This window comes from Octodon degus, unplaced genomic scaffold (genome assembly GCF_000260255.1).
Source record: "Octodon degus isolate 3935 unplaced genomic scaffold, OctDeg1.0 scaffold00226, whole genome shotgun sequence".
NCBI lineage: Eukaryota > Metazoa > Chordata > Mammalia > Rodentia > Octodontidae > Octodon > Octodon degus.
Genome location: NW_004524802.1, coordinates 1,957,472 through 1,977,781, shown reverse-complemented (window position 1 = coordinate 1,977,781; position 20,310 = coordinate 1,957,472). Strand labels below are relative to the sequence as shown.

The 20,310-nt window shown below is 50.6% G+C and overlaps 1 protein-coding gene across 1 annotated transcript in view; it reads left to right on the top strand.

The window, feature by feature from the left end:
- Traf3 (TNF receptor associated factor 3) overlaps positions 1–20,310 on the top strand; it is a 92,751-nt gene that overhangs the window by 12,186 nt on the left and 60,255 nt on the right. The window contains exon 2 of the mRNA XM_023705614.1: positions 5,983–6,056. The gene's annotated coding sequence lies outside the window, so the exon portion shown is untranslated. The remainder of the gene's footprint in view (positions 1–5,982; positions 6,057–20,310) is intronic.

Here is a 20,310-nt window from a genome sequence, read left to right as displayed (position 1 = left end):
TGCTTTAATCTGCTGAGCTATTTGGCTGGCCCAAGGCTTCTAAATTCAAATCTTGCCTGGGCTGCTTACTGAGACCCTATCTCAAAATTGGAAAAAACAAACAAACAAACAAACAAACCCCAAAATCAAAAAAGGAATGGAGATGCAGCTTAATTTAATCCTCAGTACTAGGCCAAAAAAGTGTGGGGTTTTGATAGAGGCATGTGTGCAGTCACTTCTTTGTTAAACAAGTTCTTTCTTTCTTTCTTTCTTTCTTTCTTTCTTTCTTTCTTTCTTTCTTTCTTTCTTTTTTGGTACTAGGGTTCAAACTCAGAACCTTGCGCTTACCAGACGTGCTTATGCTGCTGAGCTATAGCCCTGGCCCCTTGTTAAACAGTTTCTTACATTGGTATTACTCTGTGTTTACCGTTGTGTCATGTCTTGCTACCCTGGCCCTCACTGTGTCCTGGGAGACTGGCAGCAGCCAGTGGAGCAGGTGGGGGCTCTCAGCAGACCACGACGGTGCTGGGACCAGTGAGACAGGGGCTGACTCTCTTCCCTTGCTCAGGAGCTCCCAGTGACTGGCAGGGAAGTGTCGCTGCTGGACCATGCCCTCCTGGATGGTGCCTGGCCCCCAGCTTCGGTGCAGAATGGGCAGGAGCCATTTGAAGCCTGGTGCAGGCTGGGCAGGCCATGCCCTAGCTTCTCTCCTGCACAGCCTGTGGGTCAGGCTCCTGTGGCCCTGGTGAACTACACGCATGTAGTTGAAGAAGGGCTTCTGTTTTTAGTCTGTCCTTCGAGTTCCAGCAATTGGAGTGCTGGCCTTGAGTGTCCCTGGGCAGCTTCTCTCCGGACCCGTTCCCCTCATCATTCTCCATTACCTTCAGGCTCTCCAGCCACATGCAGGTTGGTGGCGGGGACAGTGGGCCCAGCCCTGGGAGGGCAGTGGCTGGGATGCGCAGCGGCGTTTCTTACGTCTGCTCACTCTGAGCCTGTCTCTTGTCTGTGTTCTGGTCCTTATGAAGTGGGCACCATCCTAAGATGGATTAGAAGTTACTTCTTGCTTTTTGCTATGTCCTGGGGCTGTTCGGATGGCCTTTATCCTTCAGTCGTCTGGGGTTGGGGTAAAAGCTGTACTAGACAGCACTGTCCAAAAGGTGTCCTCGTCGGTAACCTGGCTCTGTGGCAGTGCTGGAGACGCCTCGGGTCTGGCCCATCTCCCCACCAGGCTGCTGCAGCCATGGCTGTGTGTAGGTGTCAGGCACACGGAGGCTGGGAGGAGGGCATGAGGGACGACTGCGGAGTGGGAACCAGGCCCAGGTCTCCTGTCTGTGACTGTCACACGGTCACCTCCTCCTCTTTGAAAACCCATCTTCTTGCAGAGTAGATGAGTATAACAATCAGGGCTGTTGGTTGTTACTGAATAAAATGGTGATCTCACTTTGCTTGTGTCCACCACAAAAACGAAAGTTATATTTAAAGTTAAAGGAAAAAAAAATAAAGTTAAAGGAGCTTGTATTTTTCAGCCCTGTCTTCCAAGCATTTGCAGTTCAGCATATCAGTGTCCTGCACTTGGCTAAGCGTAGGTGCTCAGTATTTTTGTGTGTTTGGGATGAGAATATCAAGGAAAACAACATTTCAGAGGAGCTGACCAGACTCAGTGTATTCGTGGACATCAGTCGTGTTAAGTGTCAAGCACAGCTGGGTGTGGTGGTGCATGTCTGTGGTCCCAGCAGGCTGAGAGGCTAAGACAGGAGGGTCCCAAGTCCAAGCCCAGCCTGGACAACTTAGTGATTCAGTGAAATCCTGTTGTTTTTTTTTTTGAAGTTCTGGGAACATAGCTCAATCTGGGTCCCCTTCTTTCTGTGACCAGTCTTCAGTAACACATGCACGTGTGCACACACACATGCACACACATGCTGGCTACTTGTATGTGCCACGTGTGTCTGTACAACACAGACTACAGACACTCTCCTCAGGCCACCTAGACAGCTCATTTCAACCTGCCTGCTGTGGGTGGTCTGTGTAGTGCCTAGTTGGTGCCAGGAGAGGAAGGCACACTGGTGTGCTCGAGTCAGAGGCCAGGGGTGACAGGAGGTCCATCCTGGGGTCCAGTGACATGTGGTGGCTACTGCTGCTGCCTGCCCACCTCCTCTGCTGGAAGGGGGGACTCCAGGCGGGACTTGAACAGTTTTACCAGGAACTTGTTTGGACTCTTGGCTTGGGCTCAGTGATTCCAAATGCTGGCCATACTTTAAATTTTTTTTTAAAAATTTACTTGTTTATTTGGTATAGGGTCTTACCAGGCAAGTGACTATTCTACTGAGCTAACTCTCTGACCCCCCCCCCCTTTTTTCTTTTTGCGGTAGCAGGGATTGAACTTAGGACCTTGTACTTGCCTGTTTTTTTTTTTTTTTTCCCCAGAACCAGGGATTGAACTCAGGCCCTTGCGCTTGCCAGTGAAGTGCTTATTCCACTGAGCCATTCGTCTGGCTCCTATTTATTTATTTATTCATTCAGGGTCTTGCTATGCAGCTCGGACTTGTGATCCTCCTGTCTCAGCCTCCTCGGCTCTGGTATTACAGTCATGCGCCACCATTCTGCGTTTCAGTGCCTGGTGTTCTAGGGCCAGCATGGCATGCAGTACTGGGGATTGAACCTGAGTTCTTGGGTTTGCCAGGCAGGTACTTAGAGCTATCTCACCAGCCCTGGTCATACTTTAGAATGATCGAAAAGGGTCACAAAAATGGGATATATACCCCAGGCCACAGTGAAGACCCAAGAACTGCAGGTTTAGTGGCTCATGTGAACTCCCAGGCTGCCAGCCTCTAGCACAGGGGAAACACTTCCTCCAGTGTCCAGGCCCTGCTGGTCCCCAGCTTGTGGGGTTACCAGGTAATGCCACAGGCACTCAGGCTTGGAGCGTCACACAAGTGTGGGACCAGTACCAGCCGTGCTCAGCCCAGTGTGCAGACTTGAGCACATGCTGGCCTTCCTGGGCCCGCTGCACCGAGGGCGAGGCTCATAACAGGCACCCAGTTCCTCAGCCATGAATCTGAAACCCAGAACCTCCAAAAGTGAGGTGGTCTTCTCATGGGTCTTGGCCACTTGAGCTGCGTGTGAGGCTCTTCGTTATCTCTGTGCCCTTGAGAAGCAATTTTTGGATTTGGCTACAGACTGTTAACTAATGTGTGTCCTCATGGGGGCCCTCCACCTTCCCAGGGAGGGCCATGGAACCCACAGTGCACATGGTCAGTATTTTCTTTCTGAACTCTGGAACACACGTGGGCTGTGGCGCTGTGGACCTGTTATGGATAGAGAGGTGGTTAGTGGTCAGTGTGGTCCTTAGAAGGCACCCGTGTCTCCTGGCTATGCGTATTCTTGACCCTTTGGTGCTGTTGCTTTGGCACGCCAGGCTTTCCTCTCTAGGCAGTTCAGTGTCTTCTCTGATCAGAAGCATTGTTAGCCACTCTGTGCAGGCCACCAGGCTGGATGTCACTGGGACTAACCACATGTGTTACCTGATAGAGCCCTGAACTGATTCTGGAAAGAACACAGGAGAAACATGGAAAGTTTTTGTTTTTTAAAAAACAAACCATCTCCCAAGCCAGAAGAAAAAGATAGCTGGTACTCTTGCCTGGCCTCTGGGTGAGCTTTCTGCCTAGGAAACAGGGTTCTTCGTGGGCACGAGGGCTGTGCCTCGGGGTTGTAGCCTTCGCATGGCAGCCGGCTTAACTCTGTGCCTTTTTGCATCTGCATGAGCTCGCAGGTAACAGGCACCAAGGCCCTCAGCCATGAGGACTGAAACGTAGGACCTCAGTGAGGTGGTGCTCGATGCCAGGGCTGTGGTCCTTGGGCAGGGACCTTAGCCCATTGTGTGCTCCACCTTTCCAAGGAGGTGGATAGGACCCCCTCAGGGCTATAAGGCGAAATGCACTTGGCCTACGGAAACACTGAATAACTTGGAGGTTTTTGAGGAGTCGCCAGCTGATTTACGCAGTGGTTGTCCTTGAGACTGGGATGTTGAGTAAAATAAATCAGACACAAAAAGTGGTAAAGATAAGAAATGAGATGTGTTCAGTAAAGTACCTACTCCTAAGACGAATGTCAACATTACATACTGCAAATGTGGACTCATCAAAAAATTTTACATGTAGCCGTCCTCCATGAGCAGGACAGTAGAGGAGGCAAGTGGCTGTAGGCCTGTGCCGGCCATGGTTGGTCCTCTGAGCTGCTGTCTGTCTTGCACGGTGGCGCCTGCTGACTGTGAAAATGCTTACAGGGAGTTTTGTCCCTGAGGAGGCGATGGGAGGTGAAACCCCATCGGAGTTTGGCACGCCTGTCTTCACACACAGCCTGCCCTGGCTTTTGTGGGTGGAGACTCCAGTGACTGGCTTCCAGAAGACAGGCTGAGGATGGACCCTGGCTGGCCGCTGTCCAGAGGAACAGCTGCGAGAACAGCTGACCCTGCGCACAGTGTGCGCGTGTGCTGGGGCTCTACCAGGAACACCGGAGCCGTGCACACCTGGACAGGGTGTGTGCTGTCCTAGTGCAAATCCCTGACCCGCTGGCTATGTGCTGAAACTGCCCTCCTGAAGGAGAGCGTGCCGCTCACCCCGCGTCCCTCTCTTTGAGGAGTACCAGGACCAATGTGGAACTTTGGGGGCCCAGAAGCATCTGTTCTGAGCTCGATTTTTTAATCTCTTACTTGCTGGTCTCCTTTCTGGCCATGTGAGCCTTTCAGGAGCACTTGTTCTCCATGTGCATTTAGGGTCCTTCACCTTGATCATTCAGGAAACTGGTAACTCGTTCTGCTTTTGAGACAGGGTTTTGAAAGTAGTCCTGGGTCTTTGTCATCCGGGCTGGCCTTGAGCTTAATGTGTAGCCTAAGCTGTCCTGGCACTTGTGGCAGTCCTCCAGCCTCAGTTGTCCTGCGTGCCTGTGCCTCCAGACCCAGAAGGCGACTCATGTGACCTTGTTATCAGAAATTTCAGCCTAGATGCTGCCTTTGACAGATGTGGCAGGCACAGGAGGCTGGAGGCTGCCCTGCTTTGTGTCATGACTTGCGGGCTCTGAGGAGGGCCAGGAGGGGCACCTCATCTTGGGGTACACTGCCATGGGTGTCTGATACTGGAAAGGTCTCAAGAGGTAGCTGCGAGTTCCTGGCTTTCTGTAGAGAGCACAGTCTTGAAAAAGGTAGAAGAAAGGGCCCAGGGGCCGGACACTGCCTTCCTTCCTTGGTGCCTGGCCTGGGCGGAGCTTCGCGCCGCCGCAGATGGTGCCCGCTGCAGCGGGGCTGCTCCTGCTTGCTGGCGCGTGGGGGTGTGGTCCCACCCAGCTCGGCATGGTGCTGTTCACAGCAAGCACTCTCAGTTCAGAGCTGCCCCAGAGGAAGTGCCGCCTGGCCTGATGTCAGGGTTCACTGCTTCACCAGTGCAGTCCTGCGTACCCACTTTCATTTTGCCAGAGAATGCAGCTAGAGCTGGTAGTTTTTAAGGGGATTTTACAGTTTCACTGCTTGGTCCCTTTCTGTTACCACAGTGACGTTTATATAAAAGACCACTTGGATCACCTCCCGCCTTCTGCAGCATGAGAGAGCACTTGGTCCAGGCTTGAGGTTCTTGCCCCACAGCAGGGGCCGCCCTGTGCCCAGAGAGGGCTTGGCAGTGCCTGGGAGCTTTCTGAAAGGTGCATGTGGAGATGGTGGTGGGTGTTCCAGGCACTTGTGAAAGGCCATGGTGTGGGCAACACCCTCCAGCCCTTGCATGACACCCCCCCACCCCATGGTCCTTCATGCCAGGGTGAAGTGCTAGTGTTGAAAACCCTTGTTCTGAACTTGGTCAGATGTTTCTCCTTCTTGATTTCTCACAAAAGTGTAACCCTTCAGTTTTAACATTTTTATGAGATGAAGTCTTTCTATAGAAATCCAGTCTCTCGTCATTAGCTGAGATCTGAAGAATTAAAAAGTTTCTTTCTTTCTTTTTTTTTTTTTAATTCTACCAGGATGTGTATTGAAGTTCACAAAGACAGAAGCTCGGATACCCATCCGCGTAGGAGGATATACTTCCTAAGAGACTGTGAGTTAGAGCAAAACTTTGGTTAGTAGTATGGGAATTTTTGAGTGCATACCATTTGAAAAATAAAATAATTTCCCAACCATGGCTCCCAAGTTCCCCAGTTGGTATCTTTACCCGGCAGTCCACCTTAGGCTTGGCTTTGGACCTGTGTGTGGTTTAATAACTATGATGGGCTTGTGGTGTGCTCCAGGCATCCCAGTTGCCAGTCGTGCAGAAACCACTTGGGCAGTGCCCCACTGTCCTGAAGCCTGTGTTCCCAGGCAGGACCTGAGAACAGGAAGTCTGTCTACTCCTCCAGAGAGCAGAGGGGGCCAAGCAGGGCAGGCAGGTCCCAAGTAAGCTTGCCAAGGTGAGGAGCCCCTGGTCTTCCTGCCGCAGGAGGGCGTGCCTGGCACTGGGCCACCCGGGGCTTGCACTTCTGGTTCTCCAGCCGCCTGCCTCCGCTGTCCCCCGTTCTGCCTCACACTTGGCCTGGTGCTGTGTCCGGCATTCCCTTCCCTCCCCTCTCGGTTCCCAGCCTGGGGCTGCTGTCTCTCCACATCACTTTGCTGTCACTGCATTGCTCGCCCGGGGTCTTCTCCTCCCCTGCTGCCCCCTGGTGCGTGCCCTGACGGTCCCCCCAACCCGGGCAGCCCTTTGCCTGGGCCTCACCTTGAGCCCTGCACGTGGAGGAGTGGATGATTCACGTCAGGGCCCCGCCCTCCTTCTCACAGGCTTGGGGCTTTTGCATAGGGGATTTTTTTGCTGGTTATTTTTTCCTCACCTCTTAGTGTATGAAAAGAACTGAGGCCCTTGTGGGGTGGGTGGGGCAGTGACCGCAGGTTGGGGCGCTCTCTGGTCCCTGCAGCTGCCCAGAGTCAACCCCGGCTCCAGGAACGCAGCCAGCTGCATATTGATGTTGCTCGAAAGCTTGGGGGTGGGGGTGCTGATCACATGGAAGGAAATGGAGTTGCAGGCGGGGTATCCGTGTAGTTACTCCAACATGCAAATTGGCGTTGAGGGAAGTCGAGGCAGTGTGCTGTGTGCTCTGCCAGCCCTGCGCATAGCCACAGTGCAAGAAGTCTCATCTTGCTTGGAAGAAGGCATGGTCAGGGTGTTGCGCAGGATGTGGAAGAGGTGTGTGGCCCCAGTGACCTTGACCCTTGTCTGGCACAGGCTGATGCTAAAGTTTCTTTCACAATAACCTGGGATTCTCTTCCTAGCAACTTTTTTTTTTAACATTTATTTAGTGTGTGTGTGTGTGTGTGTGTGTGTGTGTGTGTGTGGCCAGCTCAGCCCACCAGGGGGCGGGGCTGGCTGGCATGTGGTGCTGGGGGATTGAACCGCGGTCCCTGTGCTTTGCCAAGCTTGTTCCAAGTAGGTGCTTTAGACCACTGAGCCATTTCCCCAGCTAAAGTTTCTAAGTGGAGAATGAATAGGCATGCTGGCACACCCCTATATCTCAGAACTTGGGAGGCTGAGTCAGGAGATCGCCCCAAGTGTGAAGCCAGCCTGGGGTACATAGTTCAAGGCCATGCTGAATTATGTAACTATGAAGTAAACCACTGTTTCAAAAAAAAAAAAAAAAACAAAAACAAAAGCAGGGCTGAACACAGGAGGATCACTATGAGTCCAAGCTGCGTAGTAAGACCCTGTACCAAATGCATTAAAAAACAAACAAAAATGAAAGAGGTTTACCTGACAAGGGCAAGGTCCTGAGTTCAATTTCTGGCACCACATAAAAAGTAAAATAAATAAAAAGTCTAGGTGAGTTAGGTGTTAGGGGGGTTTTCTGGTGACCCTGAGAGAAGGGGTGGCTGAGATGTCTGTGGTCCAGGAGGTCTTGGGTGAGACCCGCTGTACAAGAAGCGAGGCGCTTAGAATGTGGGCAGCGCCTTTTCCTGTGAAGGACTTCATTCTCTGAGCATAGTGGCACTGGCTGCTCTAGACAGATGTCAGTTGCTGCCTTAATTTCACTGTAAGGTTGTTAAGGCTCACTTTTATTTTTTTGCGGAACCAGGGATTGAACTCAGGCCCTTGTGCTTGCCAGGCAAGCACTTATTCTACTGAGCCATCTCCTCAGCCCCAAGGCTCACTTTTAAATTTGTATATCTTCTGAAAAACTGAGTGTCCACTGGGTGAGGGTTATGTTGAAGCTTTATAATAAAATCTTAGGGTAGAAATTGAGTGAAACTGAGTGTCAGGAACATGTGGACAGGAACAGACCTTTGAAGGAAACTTCTGTTAGGTTGGACATTCACAAGTTGAGGTCAAACGAAAGCTGTTCACTCCATCCAACTGTGGTCTTCAGGCTTTCAAGAAGTGCCCAGAAATCTCAACAAAATCAAGTTCTTTTGTTGCTTGAGATGGAAAATGCTTACATAGCGATTTAACATTGGACATAAATATTTTCAAGTGGCCACTGTGAGAGAGACGTGAGTATAGTGTTTTATTCGTATCGCTGTCATCCAGTAGGTGATTCAGGGATAGGCAGAGGTGGCACTCGTCTTGGATGAGCATGTGGCTCCAGCAGAGTGGAGTGAGTGTCATCACAGGGGCAGAGATGCTCTTGGAGGTTGCAGTGGCGTTCCTCTCGGAATCGCAGTGTCTAAAATGGGTTGGAGAAGCAGGTCTAGGAATGACTCGCGTTCGTAAAGGGTTGCGAGCGTAAGCGAAGGGGAGAGCCTGTGACACGCACCTGGGGTGGCTTGGGGCCTGTAGTCTGCTCTCTGGCCCTGTCCGGAAGAAGTGTGCTGGCTCTTGGCTTAAAAATTAGTGAATGCTTTATAGTTAAAACAGCAAAAAGCAGGCAGAAAGCACCTAAGGGGGGGGGGGACCCAGGCCTCCCTCCTCCACGCATTTGGACTCAGATCTCAGGGGTGGGGAGTCCCCAGTTTTTGCAGAGTGGATGGTCAGGACTGCAGGAAGCACCCTCTGTTTGAAAGGTGGCCTCTGGACTGGCAGGCCATTTGTCAGCAGTGATTCTGTTGCTCTCCGGGTCCTGGGCTGCTGCTGGTCAGGACCCCTGGGCTCAGGCTGGGCAAGTGCTTGTGTGGCCCTAACTGCTCCGCTTTTCCAACCAGCGGATGTCTTTGCAGTCTCTGACTTGTGAACAGAGGCTGTGAGAACAGAGAAGCTGGTCTGCGGACAGCAGAAGGCACGCAGCAGCTGCGTGTTTTCTGCCTAGAGAAACTCGGACTCAGGCTGGGCCCAGGCCACAGGTACTGTTGCAGGGCCAGCTGAGGAAAAGGTGGCCTGACTTCCAGGTGTGGCCGTCCCCGAGGATGAAAGCTGGATAGACAGGTCCTGACTGTTAGCTTGTCTGCCCAGGGACACAGGAAAGTGCAAATGAGAATGGCCAGATGTGGTTGCACATACTCATAGTCCCAAGAGGAGTGAGGCAGGAGGATCCCAAGTTTAAGCGCAGCCTGGGCAACTTGGTGAGACCTTGTCTCAGGATAAACAATATAAAGGATTTTGGATGGTACTCAGGGAGAGGATCCTGGGGGCAGTCCCCAGTCCTGGAGAAAAAGGAAGATTTTCCCACCCTGCCCGCAGTGGCGCAGCCCAGATTATCTGAGTGTGTGCCTTGGACCAGTGTGTGAGAATCCGGTCTTACATGCACACTGTACATGCTGTACCTGGCAGCACGGTGCAGTGGTGGCTCCCTGCCTGCCCTGGTCTTCTGAGCCAGTGGGGTGCCCAGCCTCTGCCTGGCTGGAGCCCACCTGGCCCACACTGCAGAGGCTGGAGGTTGTGTGCCTCTCCCCCAGGGATGAGCTGCAGAGGCTGTGGCCAGCTAGGCTCCTGGCAAGGCCTCACCTCCTAGAGTCCTCCCCAGGGTACCCCGAGGTGCCACAGCCTGTGACACAGCAGCAGCCTTTGCTGGACTCCGGTGTTAGTAGTTTTGGGGGGGGGCTGCAGAGTGCCCGGAGGGGCCTCGCTCGCACCTGTGCCTGAGTGTCCTGGGAGGAAAGCTGGGGTTTTCATGCTCAGTTTTCAAGAGAGGCGGGTACCTCCCTCACCTGGTTGTCAGTTCATTCTTCTCTTTTGGAGACCTAGTCTTAGGCACTTCGGACATTTTATTCTTTTTTAAAATTTTTAACAAAATCATTTATTTGTCTGTTTGTTTGTTTGGTATAGGGCCTCACTACACAGACTCATAGTGATCCTCCTGTCTCAGCCTCCCCAGCACTGGGATTACAGGTGTGTGCCACTATGCCCAGTTTTAGACATTTTAATAACAATGGAAACATACTTAGATTTTAGTTATTTTTTGGTACTTGGAATCTAACTCAGGACCTTGAGCTTGCCAGGCTGAGCTATCCCTAGCCCTTAAAAATTAGTTTAAAAACTACTTTTCATTAAAAATGTGGTACCCATTCAGGAAAATCACTATAGTAGGAAAGTCTCAAGGTGCCCCGACGAGGGCCCTGAATCCCGCCCAGGCAGTCACCCCAGTCCATAAGGAATGACACCAGCGGCGTCCTCGCCCGCCTCAGCCAGCAGTGTGAGGGCCCACACTGATGCGGGGCTGGGGGCGCGAACACCTTGCTGGTCTGCTTGGGGAACGAAGACAGAAAGAGGTCTGTGCTCGGTGCAGGCAGGCAGGATCCCTTCCCTGGTGTTTACAGTCTCCGGGTGGCTGTCTTCAGCTCAGGGCCCGCTGGGCGGCACACCGGAACTGGCCTGGAGGCTCGCAGGTTCTTTTTTCTTTTTTGCAGTGCAAGGGATTAAACTGAGTGCCTCACTTTGCACCGTAGTCCCAGCCCTTCTGTATGTTTTCTTTTGAGACAGTGTCTTGCTAAATTGCCTAAGCTGGACTCAAACTTGTGATCCTCCTGCCTCAGCTTCCCAAAGTGCTGGAGTTACAGGCATTCACCGCCACACCTGGGTCTTCTTCTGAGGAGAGACTTACTGTAATCCTACAGCACCAGCCATCAGATTCAGCATGTATAGCGTGTACTACCGGATTCTCTCACACTGGTCCAAGTGCACACACGAAGATAATCAGGACTGCACCACTGCAAGCAGAGTGGGAAGAATCTTCTTTCTTTTTCTCCAGTACTGGGGATTGCCCCTAGAGGCTGTGGCTAGCTGGGCTCCTGGCAAGGCCTCATCTCCCGGCGTCTTCCCCAGGACACCCCAAGTTGCTACAGCCTGTGACACAGCAGCAGCCTCTGCTGGGCTCCAGTGTGATATTAGACATAATAATTTGCTTTTAGGAACAGTAGCCTTGATGTACAATTCATGTATAAAATTCACCATTTCAGCTAGGGATGGTGGCACACACCAGTAATCTCAGCACTTGGGATGAGTGGGCAGGAGGATCACTACAAGTTCAAGGGGAGCCTGGGCTACACAGTGAGCTGAAGACTGGCCTGTACTGCACAGTAAGACCCTATCTTAAAAAGACTCCAAACTCACCATTTCACACTGCACAGTGCACTGGTTTTTGGTATGATTGGGAGTCGTGCAGCAATCACCACAAATTTCAGAACATTTTCTTCATCCTTGAGAAACTCAGTAGTCATTAGCATTACTTTCTGCTCTCCCTTCCCCCGGCCGCAGGGCCCATCAGCCCTCTCCGAGCCTGTGGAATAATGAAGACTGGAAATGGCATATACGTGGATCCTGTAAGGCGTGCTTTCTTGTGACTGCTCTCCTCATGGGGTCTTTCCCGGGTGCAGTCTCGTGGCATGTGTCACTGCTTCTTCATTCTTTTCTGCAGGCAAATAATATCCCCCTGTGCAGGAAGTGCCATATCCGTACCCACCCATCAGCTGAGGGCACTGAGTTGTTCCTCCTTTCAGGCACTAGGACCAGTGCTGTGAGGAGAAGTCCTGAGTAAGTTCTTGTGGGGTGACTTTGGTAGCCAGGATGCGAGGTAACTGCTGAACACTTTGAGGGGCCGTCAGGTTGCTTTTCAGAGCGTCTGATAACACTTTACATTCCCACCAGCAAGAGTTCCTTCGTCTGCACCTTCCCCGAGCCACATCTAGTGGGTGATTTGGCTTCCTGCTGTGAGTGAGCTTTGCATTCTTCTGCTGGCTGGATACTGACCATTTTCCATGTGTTCGTTGACTGCCAGACCTGTCTCCATGGGAAAAATGTTCAAATTCTTTGCCCATTAAAATTGGGTCATTCATCTTTTTCAAGTTTTTATTTATTTATTTTTATGTATTTAGTACAAGGTCTATAGGGTCTCACTACACAGCTTGGACTTGTAGTGATCCTCCAGCTTTCAGCCTTCCAAGCACTGGGATTACGGGTGCGAGCCACCATGCCCTGTCTCAGTTGCTGTCTCAGCACTCCCTGGGGGCTGCGCCAGCATGGCACATCAGGTATAGAACCCTGTCCCTGTGACTGCCTGAGTGGGGACTTTAATCTGCTGAGCTATCTGGCCAGCCCCATCTTTTTATTGATGAGTTACAAGTTCTTTACATTGCTGGACTTTTTTTTTTTTTTTCATTAGATGCAGAATTTGCAAGTGGTTTCTCTGACTCTGGGATATCTTGTTGCTTTCTGGGCCGCAGGAAGGTTTTTGGCTTTGATGAAGACCAGTTTATCATTTGGTCCTTTTCTTCATATCTAAAACCATTGCCTGACCCACAGTTATGAAGATTTGCACTAGTTTTCTTCCGAGAGTTAAAACGTTTTAGTTTTTCTATTCTGTGGTCCATCTTGAGTCCATTGTTGTGTGTGGTGTAAGGCAGGTGTTCGGTTTTGTTTTTGCATGTGGCTATTCAGTTGTCCCTTTGGAGTAAAGATCAGTGTGTCCCCACTGAGTGGTGTAGGCACCCTAATGAACAGTTGGTTGGACCAAGAAATAAGTGGACCCTAAAAGCAAGGCTTGTTTCCAGAGTCTAGATCTGTTGGTGTGTATATCTGTTGGTGTCCTTTATGCTTTCTTTCTTCCTTTTTTTTTTTTTAATAAGCAGAATATATTTATTGAGGGAAGGAAAGCTCCTGTCTGAGAGAGGGACAGGAGGGTGGCCCGAGCAGGCTGTCCCTGGGCATTGGTGTCCTTTAGATTACGGCAGCGAGTTTAGTTTAAAATAGGGACTCGTGGGCCCAAGTTTGCTTTGCCTCTTCTGAGGCCTTTCCATTTTCATGAGTGTTTAGGGTCATTATATTTCTGCAAATATAGCTTGCTTTTTTCACTTATATCATGAGCACCTTTCTCTTCCTTAATTGGTAGCTGCGTGATTGGCAACTGAGAGCTGGCTGTGGCTAGCTCCTGCTTCAGGGTGCCGTTAAGTAAGAACTGGGACACCAGATTTTGACTATTTAGTGTGAAAAGAACATTGAACATCCTATTAATGATTCTTGATATTGATCACACATTAATAAAATTTCGTGTTGTGTTAAGTAATGTAGACTGAACAGTTTTTCCTCCTTCTGTGTGGCTTTGGTTTTGACATGGCTGCTAGAATTCTGCAGATGAAGTGACTTTTGTGATTTCCTCATCATGGTGGTGTGTAGTCCTGCATGGTGCCGGTTTCCTGATGCCCTTCTGTGGCGCTGGGCTCAGGACTGCCCCTGCCTTCTGTGGGCGTGCAGAGCTGCATGGCGGGACCACAGCCGCCGCCAGGCCGTGAGCTTGCTTTGCTGTCAAGAACCATGGACTCTTGTGAGCTTACTAAATGGATGAATGGGTGTCCCACTTAAACAAAAAAGTAAGATTTTTAGAGTTAGATCTGTGACCATCAGAAGAACTGACAGTGTCACGAGACGCCAAGCCCTGTCCCAGGCCGTGGGAACCAGCTGAGGTCAGGAGCCTGAGGAGGGCGGGGACATGGGCTCAGGCAGGGGCCAAGCCGTGCCTGTGCAGTGCCAGGGAGGTCTTGTGAGCAGGTGGCACTCAGTGGGGACTCAGAGGGTCAGCAGGAGGGGCCTGTGAGGACCCGAGGCAGAGTGGCTGGGCAGAGGGGCACTGCGGTGGTAGAGCAGCTGAGAGGTGGGTGAAGGGTGAGCTCTTGAGTGGAGGTGAACGGCAAAGGGCTCGAGGAGGCAGTGCGGGGCAGAAGATGCTGAATGCCAGCGTGGAGGTGAGGGCAGTGGCCCATGTGCTGCTGGGCGGAGGCCTGGCCACAGAGCCACCCACCCACAGGGCCGCGAGCAAGAGCTGAAGCTCTGAGGAGGGCGGAGCAGGAGTGTGTTCTGGAGGTGAAGGCAAACTGAGTCCGCGTTTTTAAGCCGAACTCTGTGAGACTTGGCACCGACAGCGGCTCTGCAGTGCTCGTCGGTGGGCCCTTCTCCCACAGGCACGCACAATGTGAGGTACCATTTCACTCCTGCAGTCCGTTGATGTGTTGTGGCACCCACCCACGTGTACCTTGCGAGTGAGACTTGCTCATCCAGGGTTGGCCCTGACGGAGTCTCTGCATCTGTTCCCTGCAGCAGAAGCTGCTGGAGGCCTCTCCTTCCCTCCGGGAGGCCTGCGCAGCTGCGGCCAGTCCGAGTGAGGGTGGGAACCGCACCCTCTGTGGCCTTTCCTGTGTGAGCAAAGCGTGCAGGCTGGTTGGGGGAGCTGAGGGTGGCCCAAGCCACTGTTGGCAGTAGGTGGTAATTCAGAGTTGTCTGTCCTCTCTCCTGCTTCTCACACTGGCCATCCTTTTTCTTTGTGTATAGTTTTGGTATAATTCAGCCCCTTTCCCCAGCAAGGCTCGCAGCCCTCGTGGTGGGAGGAGCTGTGCCAGGGGCCATGATTGAGAAGTCAGAGGTCCTGGCCCACGAGTGCCCACGAGGCCTGGAGGAGGTGTGTGACCTACGTGTGCAGCAGGGCAGTTGTGGAGCCCTCTCTTCCTGCCACAGCTGAGCCAGATCTGACCAAAAAGCTGTACTCTGTGACTGTGTGCCTTAGCCACTAGGAGCTGCATACCCCTGTGAGTTCAACTTTTTTTAAGTGTATTTGGTATAGGATCTCACTACACATCTTGGACTCTATAGTGATCCTCCTGTTTTCAGCCTCCCCCGTACTAGGATTACAGGCGTGTGCTACCGTGCCCCCCTCAGGTGGCCAGCTCAGTGCGCCCAGGGCCGGGGCCAGCTCAACATGTGGTGCCAGGGATCGAACCCGTCCCTGTGTTTGCCTAAGCAGATGCTTAGTCTGCTGAGCTATCGCGCCAGCCCTAAAGATTTTATTTATTTGTTTTAATGTATTTGGTACAGGGTCTCACTATGCAACTTGAACTTGTAGTGATCCTCCTGTTTCAGCTTCCTCAGCTCTGGGATTACAGGTATGCACCAGCACGCCTGGTCTTGGTAGGTGACTTGGCGGTGCCGGTGCCCAGGGCAGGGCAGCATGGCACACGGTGCATGGGATGGAGCCCTGGTCCTTGCACGTGCCTAGGCAGGTGCCTAGACTGCTGAGCTGTCTCTGCCTCCCCAGGTTTGACTTTCTTAGTGTCCACATATGAACTCCATCATGCAGCTTTTGTCATTTTGTGCCTGGCACGTTTCACATAGCAAAGTGTCTTCCGCATACATCCATGGTCATAGTTAATAACAGTAGTGTATACTTGATGAAATTGCTGAAGGAGTAGACCTAAATGTTTTCTTCGTACACAGAAAGTAAGGTGATTCAAGTGTCTAATTACTTAGTCTTTCTATAGTATATACATATACCAAAACAACACTTTGCACCCCTCAATATATAGTTACTCTTTGCCAACTAAGAGACTAATTTTGGCCTGGGAAGCTGAACCAGGAGAACTGCAAGTTCCATCCCAGCCTGGTCACCTAAGTGACTTAAAGCCTGGTCTTTATAGGAAAAGTTCTGGGGATGTAGCTCAGTGTAAAGGCCCTGGGATTAGTCCCCAACACACACGCACACAATTTTTTAAAAATCCTGTCTTTGGCTCCTTCTGCAGCCCCAGATGTCTGCCCTACCTGTACTGCAGCTGGGTCTTGGGTCCCTGGAATGGTGAACCCCGCTTTGCACCACTGCCTGCAGATGGCCCTGGCATGTGGCATCTGACAGCCCCAAGGCTTCCCTGTCCGCCCTGCCCTTGTGGCCATTAGTGCATTCCTTACCTCCCTGCCCTTGGTCACCCGCTGTCTGCTCTGCCTGACAGGGCTGCAGTCTCTCTGTACCCTGGAGTCCTAGCATCTGGCCAGGTACTTGGGCCCAGATTTGCTGACTTCCTCCTGGTAGCAGTGACTGCCTGCTGGCAGGCTGGTGGAGGGTCTGCAAAGGATGGTGCACATCCTTCCCTGGGTATCAGCTGCAGGATGCAGACCTGTGTCTGAAACTCTTGGGCCACAATGTTCTGGAGTTTAGAATCCTGAGATTTAGGGCAGAACTGTGTATGTGCTGTGTGTTGTGGAGCATCCTGGGAGCGCCTGGTCATGTACATGTCACGGGTGTTGCACAGAATAGAAGTCTGTTCTCAGTGGGACAACAATGGTGAACAGCTTTGTGTCACACTGGGGGACACCACCTTGTGACTTTGGAGCCTGTTTTGGGTTTCAGGGTTGTGGAGAATAGGCTGTGGCCCTGTCTGCACATGTGTGCACGCCGTGTGCTGGGGGCTGGAAACACTGGCAGAGAACTCAGCCCTGCCCTCTGGAGTGGGAGAGGTGCAGCCAGGATGCCGGTGACGCTGCACTGGCCTGGCTGTAGGTGCGGCCCTTCCTGTTCACCTGTGCTGGCTTCAGGGGAGATGGTCAGCAGGGGTGGCTGGTCCAGGTGAGTGTGCAGGGTCTAGTTGTGACTGGTGTCAGGTGTGCCCCCCACTGGGCGCCCATGGCACAGAGCAGGCTCTGGGGGCTGCTTGGGGAAGGCAGGCCTGCTGGAGCTAGGGTGGTTTCCTGACTTTTCCAATAAAGTAAGAATTGTTTGATTTTAGTGTTTTCAAGATACTTTTTAAAAAAAAACAAAACAACTACATTATCTTTATTCATTGGTTGATGGCCATGTGGTTGCTTCCGAGATTTAACTCTTACAGACTGCATGTAAACATGGATATGCGTGTCGTGCCGTGGTATGATGCTTTTAGTTTTGTTTTTGTTGTTGTTTCTTGTGGTGCTGGGAATCCAACACAGGGCCTTATACATGCATGATAAGACCTCTACCCCTGAGCCACACCTCTAGCCCCAAGATACATAGAAATTGTTTTGGTACTGGGCTTCAAACTCAGGCCCTTATGCTGGCCAGGCAGGTGCTTATGCTGCTGAGCTGTCTCCCGGGCTATTTTTGATGTGGATAGATAGAAACCTTTAAAAGTTAAAGATTTAACTGTTTTCTGACATGGCTCCTCCTTTTGGAAATGAGTTTAATTGTCAGGGTGCAGGAAGGTCTGCTCTTTTTAAGTTAGAAAATTAAGTGATATCAGATGTATTGGAGTGTCTGCATTGTCAGAAGCTAGAGGAGGTGAGGTGAACTAGTCCATTTCTGAAGCAGATGTCTCTGTTATTTATATCATTTCTAAAGTTCTCTGTGGTCTTTGAAAAATTCCACAGAATGTGTTAGCTCTCATCCGAAAACGTGTATTCAAAATTGTGCTTTTGGGGCCGGGGAGATAGCTCAGTGGAATAAGCGCTTCCCTGGCAAGTGCAAGGGCCTGAGTTCAATCCCTGGTTCCGCCAAAAAAAAAAAAGAAAGAAAGAAAAAAAAAAAATTGTGCTTTTTTTTTTTTTCTTGTATTTTAGTATGAGGTCTACAGGGTCTCACTACAAGATCGGACTCAGTGGTCAGCCTGTGTTCAACCTCCCAAGAGCTGGGATTACAGGTGTGCGCTGCCAGGCCCAGTCTCAGTCAACATCTCAGTGTGCCCCAGGGCAGGGCTGGCACGGCATGCCAGGGATTGAACCCTGGCCGCTGTGTCTGCCTAAGCAGGCGCTTTAATCTGTTGAGCCATTTGGCCAGCTCTGAGATCAGTCTTTTAGTTTAGAATTAGGTTTGCTCATGGTACTTGACTTAGGGTGAATGAACCTTGACACTCATGCAGAGAAACACACTTCCACTCTCCCGGCCCTGCAGAGGAGTCTGTAGCTTCCAGCAGGATTGTTGAGCCGAGTTCAGATGCACAGCCTTCTGCAGGCTGTGTTCTCGGCCATCACCCCGTGGGCAACACTGTCAGGACGGGGACATCACCAGGGTCTCCTGATTAATCCTTGCAAATAGTTTATTTAACAGGATTAAAAGGAGACTTGTGTTTTCCATTTGCTCCTTTCTGGGGACCAAGCTGTAAAGTGAAATGTACCTATGGCTTTATGTTGGCTACAGATAGCTTCTGTTTGTGAAATTAGCAGCATGTGATTTGTGGAAGGGGCACTCGGCAGCTGCTGGCAGGAGATGCCGCTGAGGATGTTTGTGTCTGCGCTGCGCATCGGCAGTGGGCTTCCACATGGGCCCTTCAGGGCACTGCGGGCTTATTTATTTATTTACTTTTTGGCGGAACCGGGGATTGAACTCAGGTCCTTGTGCTTGCCAGGGAAGCGCTTATTCTACTGAGCCATCTCCCCGGCCCTGGTTTTTGGTTTTTTTTAAGGTCACAATAGAAGAGTTTTAAAAATATTTATTTATTTATTTATTTATTTATTTATTTATTTATTTATTTAGTGTGTGGCCAGCTCAGCCCACCAGGGGGCGGGGCTGGCTGGCATGTGGTGCTGGGGGATTGAACTGGGGTCCCTGTGCTTTCCTTAGCTTAGCTTGTTCTAAGTAGGTGCTTTAGACCACTGAGCCATCTCACCCCAATAGAAGAGTTTTATTGCTCAATTATCTTCTTTCACTGCAAGCACTGAATGAAATGTGGGTACTTTATTTTCTTTTTGATTTGTTTTGTTTTTGAGGAATTGAGGATTCTAACTCAAAGACACTCCACCATTGAGCTACATCTTTAGCCCCTTTTAATTTTTGTTTTGAGTCTAGGTCTCCTTGAATTGTCCAAGTTTGCTTCAAACTTGTGTCCTCCTCCTTCATTCTCCAAAGTGACCGGAACTATGGGCATTTGCCACCATGCCTAGTAATGTGGGAACGTTTAAATGGGTGAAGCACTGTAAGACTTTCCACAGCTTTGTTTGTTTGTTCTTTGTAGTGAAACACAGTGGGAAAATCTCCCCCAACACTTCAGATGGTGTCAGAATTGTGGAAAAACCATTTCTTATGCTGGTGCTTATGCAGAATGAAGCTGTCCCTGTTGAGTGCTGGCGTTGGTTAGTGACACAGGTAGCAAGTAACTAGAGTCAGGATCAGCTCTTAAACTATGTGTGTTACCACATGCAGACTTTCTTTATTTTGTACTTAACTTGTGGATTTTTCAGTCTGAGTAATTAAAAGTTTAGTGACACTAAAAAATTAGCTCTACTAGACCAAAAATGTGCATGTGTCTAAAGTAGTTTCCTTTCTTCATTTTGGTTCAGTTAACAGAGGTATCTGCATGGCTGTAATTTCTGGTAAACTTAATGAGAACACACTGAACTTTTGGGTCATAGTAGGTTTTCCCATTATGTAAAATACTTCACACACTGGCTGACTCACCGTGGATTGTGAGTAGTCGTCGTGATTCTCTTCCTTCGGAAAATAGAAGCACGTGATGGTGCTGATGTGTTAGCCAGTTATAGAGCTATCCTGAGGCTGCACCCGCTCTGCCTGGTGCTCTTTGTGAGACCAAAGTGGGGCCTTTGTTAGTGTGGGGGCCCGTTAGTTGTTTATGTTGTGGGTGGGCTTGGAGTCTTCTTCACAGGAATTTTGTGTTAATGATTTGTTGTTGTTTTACCTCTAGGTGCTTAAAATTTCTGAGTCTTAAAAATTGAGGTGCTCTTATTTATTTTATAATACAAAAAAATCAGGCAAAGTTTTTTGGGAGATGGCTCCATAGTGATGTTTCTTCCCCATGTTTAAAGCATAAGGTTTACTTACATTTGTAACTTGAGTTTATTATAGCAATTAAAATAGACTTTTTTTTCTTAAGTATTGTACTCTTCTGGGCCTAGTGGTACATGAGTATAATCCCAGCACTTTAGGAGGCTGAAACAGGAGGGTTGCAAGTTTGAGGCCAGCCTGAGCAGTTTAGTGACTTGTGAGACCTTGTCTCAGAATTAAAAAATAAAAAAGGCCTGCAGTGTAGGCCTGCGTCCTGTCCTGTCCTGCCTGTGTGTTTGCGAGGCTCATCTTGTGATGCAGACATGCGGTGGGCGGCCCTCTGCCTGTGCTGCTGCTGCTGCGCCCCCGGCCGGGGGTGGGCACCAGGTCCTTGTCTGGGCTCAGCCGCCATCCTGGCCCTCACAAGTCAGATGTATGCTTTCATCCTCAAGGGGACACCTG